We start from the raw sequence: 13068 nt of genomic DNA, 5'->3' as shown, positions 1-13068 counted from the left end.
AGGAAGAGGACATGTCCCGTGTTCCATATGCAAGTGCAGTTGGTAGCCTGATGTATGCAATGGTATGTACTAGACCAGACATTGCACATGTAGCGGGAGTATTGAGCAGGTTTATGTCAAAACCAGGGAAGGAGCAATGGACAGCAGTGAAGCAGGTTTTCAGGTATTTGTGTGGCACTAGTGATTATGTTTTGTGCTACCAAGGAAGACTAGGATTGGACAGAGTGTTGGATATTCATGGCTTTGTTGATGCAGACTAAGCTGGAGATCTGGATCAGAGAAGATCTACAAGTGGGTATGTGTTTAACCTATTTGGAGGTGCAGTCAGTTGGATGAGTAAGAAACAATCTGTAGTGGCACTGTCAACTACAGAGGCAGAATACATGGTAGCCACTCATGCAAGCAAGGAAGTAGTTTCGTTGTAGAGATTGTGTTCAAGTATGGGGTTAGTACAGGAAGCTATAAGGATAGACTGTGACAGCCAAAGTGCAATTTTCTTGGCAAAGAACCCTGCATATCATTCAAAGACAAAGCACATTTATGTTCAGTATCACCTTGTGAGGGATATGATAGAAGACAAAAAGGTGTTGCTGGTAAAGGTGGACACTTTGAAGAATACTGCAGATGCATTGACAAAATCTATGAGCATTGAGAAGTTCTCTTGGTGTAGAGAGACAATGGGCATTTTAGGGCTAGGAAAATGACTAAGCTCTCTTGTGGCCCCCTGTGGAAAGAAAACAACAAGTGGGAGAATGTTGGGTTGTGTTATATTCTTTCCACATAGTTAACAGGGGGTTTGAAGGGCACCCGTAACCCCACTTTATGGGGTCCGGGGCAGTGCCCCGGAAAATTTTGGTTTTGGACTCTATGTTAGGTTGGGTGGACCCACCTATGGTTTTATGCATGATTTTCGCACATGTTTTTTGGACGCAATGGTTTTCGGTCCATGGTATTGGACGCGATGGTTTTCAGTCCATGGTATTGGACACGATGGTTTTCGATCCATGGTATTGGATGCTTAGGCATGTATAAATATGTATTGTAACATTGAAAGGAACATAATGAAAAATCAAGCTGGTAGTCCCAGTTTTGGGATCCAGGGGAAAATCTCTGTGTATATGTGTTTTATGTGTTCTGCTCTCACATTATTTATTTTCCGTGTTTTAGAATTTTTATGCAGGTAATTTCTGTACGAGGTTAAAACCTACAATTTTACCTCACTATGGTTCAAGTTTCAACTTCTCATATTTCATAGATGAAAAGTTATAACAAAAATACCAACACAATCCTATTTGGTGCACAATTCTAGGAGTATCAAGAAAGCTTGACTTCCACTGGTCATACCCCCTACAATATAGCAAATAAATGTCTAAAATTTATATCACGATATCAGTGGGATTTCCCCTCATTGTGGAAACAATATCAGCTCCTGAAAGTGCCCATAATAAAATTTATAACAAAAATATTAGCATTACGTGTTTGAGGCCTGATTTTAGGAGCATTCAAAAGGATCGACTCCCTCTACTCATATCTCCTAAAATATTGCGACCCAATATCTGAAATTTCTACCACATAATTGGAAGTATGTCCCCTCAATGCGGACAATTTTTTTAGCTTCTAAATGCCGACAAAAGATGAGTTATTGCATAAATTCCAACATGACCTATTTAAAGGTGCATTTAGGAAGGTCATCTTCCTTAGATCATAATTCCTAAAGTATTGTGAACCAATATCTGAAATTTTTACCACATTATCAATGGGATTACCTTCAATATGGACAAATCTTCAACTTCTAATATTCCACATAAGAAAAGTTATAACAGATATGACATAAAGGTCTAAAATTTAACATGTGTTCTTCATTTCACCTATGATAGAGCCCATCTAGTCCAAGTGTTTGAACCATGCTCTGATACCACTCTATAACACCCTTTGGTTAAATTTTCATATAAAAAACATAATAGGAATAGAAATACAATAAACATATCATCCATCAAAATCCATATATATCTATATATATATATATATATATATATATATATATAGATATAGATATAGATATATATATATATATATATATATATATATATATATATATATATATATATATATATATATATATATATATATATATTAGTACATTTGCACATGAAAATCAAAGGAATGAATTTTTCATTAATAAATGCAGTGATCCAACCGGTGATGGGACTACCATGTTCCACCCGGCCATAGATTGGATGAGCCAAGTCTCTCTTCAACCAATCACCCACATGCCATATTCCAAGCATGAATGTGGGACTCATAGAACACATAAAAAAACCAATCAATGTTGATGCCACCAAAGTTCTCCGCCTACACCGTGAGGAATTTGAGTGCCTCCTAGTCTCTCAGGCTTTATCGTGCATCCGCAGTATGGTCCAAGGATCACTAGGCCCTACATCGAGACATAATCTCCAGTATTTACTATGCATTCCATCATGGAATCACTAGGCCCAATGGAGATAAAATCCACTTCTTGGCTTTACCGTATATCCCGCCATTCATCGGCAAGGATTCCTAGGCCTACCGAGGCACACAATTTGGCTTTACCGCAACCCACGGTCCAATTCAGGGGTTAATAGGCCAGTGGCTTCGTGCATCCTCAATCCGGTTCAGGGACCACTACCACCATGTCTTTGAAAATTTGGAGATCCACCCCACTCAACTTTGAATCCAATTCATCGATCCCCCACAAAATGCATGAGAGAATCCATCTCATCAAAGCTATCAGGAAATGGCAAGGCTAAGCCGAAATATTGTCACACCTGGAAAAACCCATGCCATGGTATAAATGAAATACATGCAATCCCATGCATGCCAAATCTAGCAAGGAAAATACACATGCAAGTTGATACTTGCAATGAAGCCTATTGTAGTTGTTTGATCCTGCCTTTCCCTTCTTGATCCTTGCTTCCTCTTGCCTTCTTTACTTTTCTTGCTCCAATGCCAAAGTGCTCCAAGAAAACTCTAAGTGTCCAAGGGAATGAAAGAGAGAGAGAATAATGAGAGAGATCCAAAACTGAACTAACCAAGTCTTGCCCACTGATCCTTAAAAGCCTTTTTATTAATGAGGCTTCTATTTTCTTCATTTTCCATTATTTTCCTTCAATTTCCTCCTCACATGCAACATGTGACCTTTCACCTTCCTTTTCTCCTAATTTCCATTATTTTCATAAATAAATGTGCCAAAATACCTTTTTCCCTCTTTAATGCCTTAGCCATTGCCTTTGCCAATTTCCTTAGCCATAAACAACAAAATGAACACACACTAGGATGTCTTGCCCACCATTCAGCTTGTTATGTCCCTATAATACTAGTGATTGCCCCACTAATATTTTCATTGTAGCCCTTATGGTTATTATTGTGTCTCTATTGTCCCCATATTGTTATTAGTGTTCCCATAGAAACCCACTATTGTTATTGTTGTGCCCTTATGTTATTATGTTATGTTGGCTTGATTATATTGTGACCCCTTAGACTCCTATATATAGAAGGGAGGTTTAGTCATTTGTAGCATCCAAAAATTGTTCATTTTTGTAATGGAAAGGAGGTTTCCCCCTCGAAGAGGTTGAATTATAAGGCGTTGATCTATCTTTTCTATCTTTTTGTGAGTTGGTTTCATAACATTTGGTATCAGAGCTTTGGATTCTAGGGTTTTGCTGCTCCAAAAAGGTCATCGTGGCATTTTCTGCAGCGTTTCAGAAGCTAAAAAAAAACCATTTGAGCCAAAATCGTTCGAAACTTGGAGTCCAAATTTTAGAATTTGTTTCGCTATATTTTCGGAGATATGATTTGAGGAAGTTAGGGTTTGTGTAGACTCTTGAATTACATTCCAAACAGGGGACCTAGGGAAAATCATCATAACTTTTGTTTTGAACATCAGATTGAAATTTTGTAAGACGTTTTAGAAAGAGGACGGCCTGTAGTTTTCTGTATATCAATTTAAGGTACTAAGGTTGAAACAGTGACATGTGGCACTTCGTACAAGTTCGATCTACTGAACTAGTCTATAATAAGGTCACTGTGGGAGATTTGGAATAACTCTTCCTTGGAGAATCCAATATTGATCATAATTGCGGGGTTAGAAAGAGGACTCAAAGGGCTACTGCAAGACACGATTTCTAATAATCGAGATCCGTAGTTACAAAGATACAACAGATTCAATATCGATCTCTTACAAAGTGAAAAAAATGTGTGTAGTTTTTTTTTTAATTTTGCATAAAGTTGGTTTGAAAAATTAGTTTAAAGGAATTAAAAGGGAATAGTGAAGAATTATTTGCATTAATTGATGCCCCGAAGAAAGAAAACGGAAACACCTAGTAAGTAACCTAGAATCTCTAGCATGACTCGTGAAGAAGAGGAAGAAATGCAACATGATATATCAAAATTACAAGACCAAGTACATCAAATTTCACTCTCACAAAAGGTAATTGAAGCCAAGATGAATGGTGTGGAAGCTAAGATGGATGGCATGGAAGATAAGATGATTGGCATGGATGCTAAGATGAATGGCATGGACGCTAAGATGGAAGAATTGAAGATAAATTTGAATAGGTTGCTACAAGAAATGGTTACTAATGGTGAAAGGGTAGTAAAGGAAACTCATGATGAGAACCAAAGAAATGTTAATCATGATTTCATAGAATCTAATGTTGGATTGAAGACCCACCATGTTCCAAAAATCGATATGAGGAAGTTTGATGGCAAGGATCCCAGAACATGGATACTACAGATGGAGCAATTTTTCGATCTCCATAATGTGAAAAACACACAAAAGGTACGTATCGCAACTTTATATTTGGAACCAAATTAGTTTTTATGGTATCGATGGCTTTTCTCTCGTAAACAAATTGTCACTTAGGCAATTTTTACGGAAGAAATGATAGCACATTATGAGGATACAAAAAGCAACACCTTTTTTAGCCAATTGATAAGTCTCAAACAAAAGGGTTCAATGATGGAGCACATTGAGGACTTCCAAAAACTAAACATAAGGGTAAAACATATTCCAGAGGAGCATAGGATTGATGTGTTCATAGGGAATTTAAAGGATAATATCCAACATGAGGTTCGCCTTTGGGAACCTGATTCATTGGAGAAGGCATTCAAGTTAGCAAGAAAAATGGAAAGCAAAATTATGGCAACCAGGAAGTCTACCACTCACAACTATAAAGATGGAAGTGTTGTTGCCCCTAGCCTTCCACAACCTACAAGGTTGACACCACAACAATTAGAAGAAAAAAGAACAAAAGGGCTTTGTTACAGTTGTAATATCAAATACACTAAAGGTCATAAGTGTGCTGAGAATAAATTATTCTACATAGATTGTGAAGAGGAGGAAGAAAAGGAACAAGAAATGTCAAAAAAGAGGATATACTCCATGAACAAACCCTAGATAAAGAAGAAATGAATCTGACCATATCTTGTAATGCATTGGCTAGAATTACCACTCCTCAAACTATCAATATAGAAGGACATATCAAGAAGAAAAAGGTAATAGTGTTGATTGATTCGGGAAGTACCCATAACTTTATTCATTGTAAGATAGCCAAGGAATTGAATTACTTCCTATATCCAGCACCAGAGTTTCAAGTGATGGTTGCAAGTGGAGGAACCATAAATTGCTCTGGAAAGTGCCATAATATCAAGTTATCCATGGGAGTATGTGTATTGAATATCCCAATGCTTTCCATTCCAATGGGTGGTGTTGATGTTGTACTAGGAGTCTAATGGCTACAATCTTTGGGCACAATAGCTTTTAATTTTCAAGAACTTTTCATGAAATTTTGTGCAAAAGGAAAGGAAGTTGAATTAAACGGTATTGCAGGGAAACCAAGAAAGATAATTAGCTCTAACGGTATGACAAAGCTTCTAAAGAAGGAACAACGAGGTATAATTGCACAATTATATTCACTATAGGTTCCCACATCGAAATCATCTATTTCTCCAGATCTCCAAAAAGTCTTAGACAATCATTCCAAGGTATTTGGGACTCCCAAAAGTCTCCCACCTATTCATGACCATGATCATGCTATTCATTTGATTCCAGGAAGTGTTCCTCCAAACATCATGTCGTACAGATATCCCTATGCCCAAAAGAGTGAAATTGAATGTATGGTTGCAGAAATGCTAGAGGCTAGTATAATTCAACCTAGTCAAAGTTCTTTCTCTGCTCCAGTAGTATTCATGCACAAGAAGGATGGATCATGGCACATGTGTCCAGATTATAGGGAGCTCAACAAGCTCACTATTAAAGATAAATTTCCCATTCCTGTCATTGATGAATTATTGGATGAATCGCATGGATCAATTTACTTCACCAAGTTGGATCTCCGTTCATGATATCATCAAATTAGAATGAAGACTGAAGACATTCCTAAAACAATGTTTAGAACTCACGAGGGTCATTATGAATTTTTGGTCATGCCTTTTGTCCTTACCAATGCACCTTCTACATTTCAAGGTTTGATGAATTCCATTTTCAAACCCTTAGAAAATTTGTGTTAGTATTTTTTGATGATATACTAATCTACAACAAGTCTTGGAAGGATCATGTTCAACATGTTGACAAGGTGCTCAAACTATTGGAGTAGAAACAATTATATGAAAAAAGCTCCAATTGTTTCTTTGGAGTAAAAGAAGTGGAATATATGGGTCATATTGTATCTCATGAAGGTGTTAAGGTAGACCCTAGCAAAATTAAATCCATTAAGGAATGAAAAATCCCCGCATCCATAAAGCATCTGCGAGGATTTATGGGGTTGACAGGGTATTATTGAAGTTTGTTAAAAATTATGGGAGAATAGTAGCACCTCTAAGAACATTATTGAAGAAAGATGCGTTTTCATGGACTCCAGAAGCAACAAAGGTCTTCGAACATCTTAAAGAAGAAATGTGCCAAGAACCGGTCTTAGCTACGCTGGACTTCACAAAAACATTTATTGTGGAATGTGATGCTTCAGGAAATGGAATTGGTGCTATTTTAATGCAAGATGAAAGACTCATTACTTTCAAAAGTCATCCAATCAAAGGAAAGTATCTACAGAAAGCTATTTATGAGAAGGAAATGTTGGCAATACTACATGCACTTAAGAAATGGCGACCCTACCTAATGGGAAGAAACTTCAAGGTAAAAACTAATCATGATAGTCTTAAATTCTTTTTAGAACAAAGATTATCCTCTGAAGAGAAAAAAAATGGGTCACAAAGATGTTGGGTTATGACTTTGAAATCATCTACAAAAAAGGGAAGCAAAATGTTGTGGCAGATGCACTCTCAAGAAAGGATGAGGATGTGGAAGCATTGATGTGCCATTTCTATTATCCAACCAGATTGGATAAACAAAGCAAGGGATAAATGGAAGAAAGACGAAGAAGTGTGGGCACTCATTCAAAAGTTACAACAAGATCCCAGTACATTTGATACATTTAGCTGGAAAAATGATTCATTATGGTACAAAGATTGCTTATACCTATGTAATAATTCCTAACTCAAAACAAAAAATTCTTCTGGAATTGCACACTTCTCCCTTAGGAGGGCACTCAAGATTTTTAAAAACTTACCATAGGATTAAGAAGGGATTTTTTTTGGGATGGCCTTAAATCAGATATTCAAAAGTTTGTGGCAAAATGTTTGGTTTGCCAACAAAATAAACTTTAAACAATTAAGACCCTAGGTCTATTACAACCTTTATCCATTCCAAGCCAACATTGGGAGGAGGTTTCAACGTATTTTATCATAGGTTTACCCAAGTCCGAAGGAAAGGGTATCCTCATGGTGGTAGTTGACAGACTTACCAAGTATGCACACTTTTGTGCATTATTGCATCCATTTAAAGCCAGTACAGTTTCTACTGCATTTATGGAAACAATTCAAAAGCTACATGGAAACCCAAAGATTATTGTAAGCGATAGAGATCCCATTTTCACTGGAAATTTTTGGACAGAATTATTTTCTTGCCTCAGTACTCAGTTAGCTCATAGATCATCTTATCATACTCAATCTGATGGGAAATCTAAGATAGTAAACAAATGTTTGGAAGGATAACTTTGTTGCTTTGTATTTGATAAACAGACACAATGGGTCAAATGGTTGCCTCTAGCTGAATGGTGGTATAATACTTTCTTCCATATTGCAGCAAAAATGACCCCATTTATAGCACTTTATGGATATCATCCACCATCCATCACATCATATTTAAGAGAAAATTCTAAGGTTCAAGCAGTGGAACATCACATCAAGCATCAACAACAAGTTCTCCAACTCTTAAAGGATAACCTCACGTTGCCGCAGAATAGAATGAAACAACAGGCAGATCAACATCGCAGCGAAATAACTTTGATGTAGGTGACTGGGTATTCCTACGGCTACAACCATATAAACAAATGTCCCTCAAGAAAGATAAGAAGGATAACAAATTATCACCAAAGTATTATGGTCCGTACAAGGTGGTGCAAAAGATTGGTACTATGGCATACAAATTGGAGCTTCCTACATGTTATAGACATTTTTGTGCCTAACAGCATGGAGCATGAAATGTCAATAATCTGAGGGATCCAAAGTCCCTAAACATGTTGTTCTTACCCTTAGAGGAACAAGGTCTGCAAACCACGGCACTGAAAATCAGTTCTCCACTCAAAAACACTCAAAAACAGGCCATTTCTGGATCATGTCAGCTGCTCCACTGAGCATCTGTGCTGAATGTCAACTGCTCCTCCTTGTACCTGCGCTGAAGGTCAAAATCAATGAAGGCTACCTGCGCTGGGCGAGATTGGCCAAGTGACACAGTCATTCTGCAAGGTGTCAACTGCCCAGGAAGCTTCCAAACTGACACTTGGGTCAAGGAATTCGCCTAGTGATGAGTAAGAGGGTCTTGATCTCCAAGTGGAAGCAAGATTCCCCAAGTGGACTCAAGAACTGAAGATTAACTAAAGTGGGAGAGGACACAAGTCAGCTTCAGGCCAGTCTCAAGATGACTCATCCTTTCTCCAAAACCCTATATATAGAGCTCTCTCATGAGGTCTAGGGGGGCGGGAATTTTGTGCAAGTAAGGAAGTGCTGTTGGTTTGTGATTAGAGCTATTGGGTGTTTGCTTGAAGGAGGTGAAGAGGAGATTTCTTTCAGCTGGGAGGTGTTGCTGGATTGGGCCCATTGTGGTTGTAACTCTCTCAGAACTTTACTTCTATTATCAATAAAGTATTCAAGATTCTTCTATGTGCATGTATCTTTATGATGAATAGATGTTTGTACATTTGATTTATGCTAATCCTATAATCGATTATGGATGTATGCTTCTTGTAGTTTCCTTTTCTTATGCTTTTACAGGATCTGTGTGTAGCTGGGCCGGTGAAAGGGCAAGCAGCAAGGAGTGAAGACTGGATCGACTATAAGCGCAAGATAACGGTTAGTAGATCATCCTTTCTTCCCTTTCTCATCTCATAAAGAAGAAACTTTGAATAGCTTTGCATTCAGTTGTTGCTGGAGTACTATCACCTTCAGAGTAGGGATAGAGGCATTCTGCATTAGATACTTTTCCCCCCAACAAAATGGTGACTTCGTTGGGGACCGTATCTTGGTAGTTTGTTGTGTTTCTTGCTATTCATTTCATAAACAAGGAGAGTACCGAATCGAACTGTGTTTGAATCTATCAAACACAAAGTAGAGGGCAGCTACTCTGGCTCAGTTTTTTGAGCAAGTTTATGATTTGAAGAGCTGATCCACAAGGACTCTAATAAGCTCTTAGTGATAGCTTTTCATCCTCCTTTACATCCCTTAGTGTGTCCTTGACTGATAGCTTCTTATTTGAGAAAAAACTGTGAATTTTTGAGCAATCTGTGACCCGGAAACCAAGACGGACGAAAGTCTCGTTCTTCATTGCAGGCTGTACACTAGCAGTCTGCATTTCAGCGCAGTTCCCGAAGGGGCTACCTGCGCTGAAGGTCAAACAGGCAGTGTTACACCTGTGCTGGACCAGTCTTGGCTTGAGTTACTATGGTTTCCTGCTGTGTCTTGATTTGTTTTCACTGTTGTTTTTGTTGTTTGCTGCCAGTTAGTAGGCCTATCTGAAACCATCTTCCTTTGTCATTATTCCGCCTCAGTTGTATAAAGAAACTGTATTTGTTCTTTTGTATTTCTTATGTCATTTACAGTTTCCCATAACAAAAGTGAATCAGTCTTGCATTGACCTCTTAGATCTAGACCTGTGATTAAGTGTCATTTCTGATCTTAAGAGTTAGCTTATTTGTTGTTCATAGCTGATTGAGTATTGTCGCTTTCGTTATATGGTTTGAATTTACATATTTCTAAGTGTCGAAACAAGTGAATCGTAAAGTGTCTTTCTATTTTGGACGAACTTGTTTGCTTTCGCTTGAAATTGAATTCGAAATTATACAACAACTTTCTTTCTGTATTTCATCAAACATTAAGGAAGAGAAAAGAAATACTTGCATTTTTGAATTTTGCATTAAGTTTGTATGTTGATTTAGGGAAAAAGTGCATTAGCGAGTGCTCTTTGATCTGTGTGAAAAGGATTTTATCTCTCTTTTCCCTCAGTAGTTAAGATTTTCATAAGTCGAAAAGATTTGAAAAGCTTGCTTCTCATCTTAGACTGCATTTAAGAATTTGTATCAATACATCTCGTGGTGAACCTTGAAAGGCAAACTTTAAAAAGATCAACTTAAAATATATTGAATGAACCTAACAACGCTTTGAAACATAATGCAAACATCTAGAGGTCTAAGCTAGAGACGTGTTCCGGCGTCGTTAAACATAGTGACTGTCGATCTCGACGAAGGTGGGTGATTCCTCCTGAGAGTCGGTGGCACTAATACGGATTGTACTCCCACGTACCGTCGCGTATATATTGGGAGACCCCTATAGGATCAAAGCCTTTATCCAATAGGAAACCGTGTCGGTCGCCCTACTGATCGCAATGCAGTGAACACAGCATTCACGAAGATCGACCACCCGTACCGTAAAACGTATTCTGTGGTTTTGCGAAAGGTTTGGCACACCCTCTGCCTAGATCTCCAGAGCAGTTTCTTTTGGCCTTTTTCAAACTCTATAACTGAAAAAGTCCAACCGAGCATTTGTCACCTCGGGCTCGTTAATACATTGAAGGAGACTAGAGTCATCTTTAGCTTTTTCTCGACTCTTAAAAAGTGAAAAAGCAAGTTGTGTCTAAAAGCGTCTAATAAAATTCATTCAATTCGGAAACACAAATTTCCTCTTTTAATATTTTAGTTGATCGAGTAATCCACAATCGTGGAAGAAAGTCAATTGAAAATCCGTCGTTCGCGGAGGCTTGCGAGTCAACCGTCTTTGTCCCCGGAATCGAAAACAGTACGGGCAAAGCGAACTCGTTTAACCGGTTCAAAATCTCCTTTGAAAGTTAGAACAAGTGTTCCTACTACATCCGAGGTTCCGGTTACTCCTAACATTTCTGGAAACCCTGCCTCTATAGAGGAAGTTCAACAGCCACAGAAGGACAGTAATACTGATCCTACTCTGGGGGCAAATACTTGTGTAACTGAACTAGTTCCATCTATAACCGGTCCAGAAAGTTTTGTTCCCCAAACAACTGTCGCTATCGAAACAACCACTTCTTCGGCACCAGAAATCTTTTACGGACCTGACGGTCTTCCTCTTCCACCGGGTTTGATTGCGATAGAGGAAATTGCAGAGGATCCGCAAGCAAGTACTCCAACTCATTTTGGAGTCGGGGTCACTCTATTTCCTTCATCAGAAGTTAATCCACCACAAGTGGAAGTTCCTGTAGAATCGCTAGGCAATCTATTGGATAGACTTAAGATGTCTGAACAACCATCATCATCTAGGACTGTGTCAAATGACACAGTGACAGCAGAAGCTCCTGTCGTCACTCCTACAATGTTTGCCGGCATACCAGCTGTCCCAACTAGTTCTCAACAACTAGAAGGAGTCCACCAAGGGACTATGTCGACAGTATGGTCTGTTCCAGTTTGTTCATCCGGAGTAATACCCGGTAATTCTTATGTTGAAACTCGACAGATTGATCCTCATGGAGGTCAATTTGGGCCATCTGGTCCTCAAGGATTAACAATCCCTCTGAGTTCCGGATTGCTACCATATGGGGGGCAGTATGCCCTTTCATTACCTCCTCCGGGGGGATATCCATATGGCAGTTCTCAACAGTATTCAGGTTATACTGGAATTGCGTCAAGTAGTTGGGTACCTATGCTACCTCAACAACCAAGGATTGTATATTCTATGCAACAGTGTGTACCTGTGACAAACATCCCAACCACCCCGGCTATTGTAACCGTGTCGCAAGTTCAAGCAATACCTGTTACATGTCAACCTCAGGTTGTAATGCAACAGTCGCTTGACCATGGGTCACAACCACAATCGCCGACTGGTGGGACGACACAAGTACAAACGGGTACAATTACCCCACACCTTGGTCCAATGGTTAGCATGGCACAACAAAACGTGGCGTCACAACCATGGCTTGTACAATACCAACAACCGCAGTTCCAGCAAGTATACCAAGGGTCTGAGCAGCAGATTTTTGCGAATAGTGGACAACCGTATATCCAAAACGGTCAAAACCAACCACTTTATAGTGGTCAAGTCCACCAGCCGTATCAATCATACCAACATCAATTACATTATGCTGGTATGCAAAGACCCACTGCTCAGGCGATTCCATCATATTCTGGTTACGCTTCGCCTAACCTGAATCAACAGTTACCATTCGTGGCAACTTTAGAGTTACCTGACTTACACTGTTTAACCAACGATCTGATTGCTTATGCCCCTTGGTGGCCAGCGATTCCTCATAAACTTCCATCTGACATTCCTAAATTCAATGGAAATCCAGGTGAAGACCCGTCGAATCACGTGATGACTTTTCATCTGTGGTGTTCGTCGAACACCCTTAACAACGATTCGATAAGACTTCGCCTTTTTCAGAGGACATTGACAGGTCCAGCGGCTAAATGGTATATTGAATTTCCAAGAGCCTCTTTCGACAACTTTAGTTCCCTAGCC

The sequence above is a fragment of the Pinus tabuliformis genome, chromosome 2_2 (assembly GCF_031772625.1).
Source record: "Pinus tabuliformis cultivar Carrire ecotype Pingquan chromosome 2_2, CPIR1, whole genome shotgun sequence".
Classification (NCBI taxonomy): Eukaryota; Viridiplantae; Streptophyta; class Pinopsida; order Pinales; family Pinaceae; genus Pinus; species Pinus tabuliformis.
Note: the sequence above shows the minus strand (reverse complement) of the source record.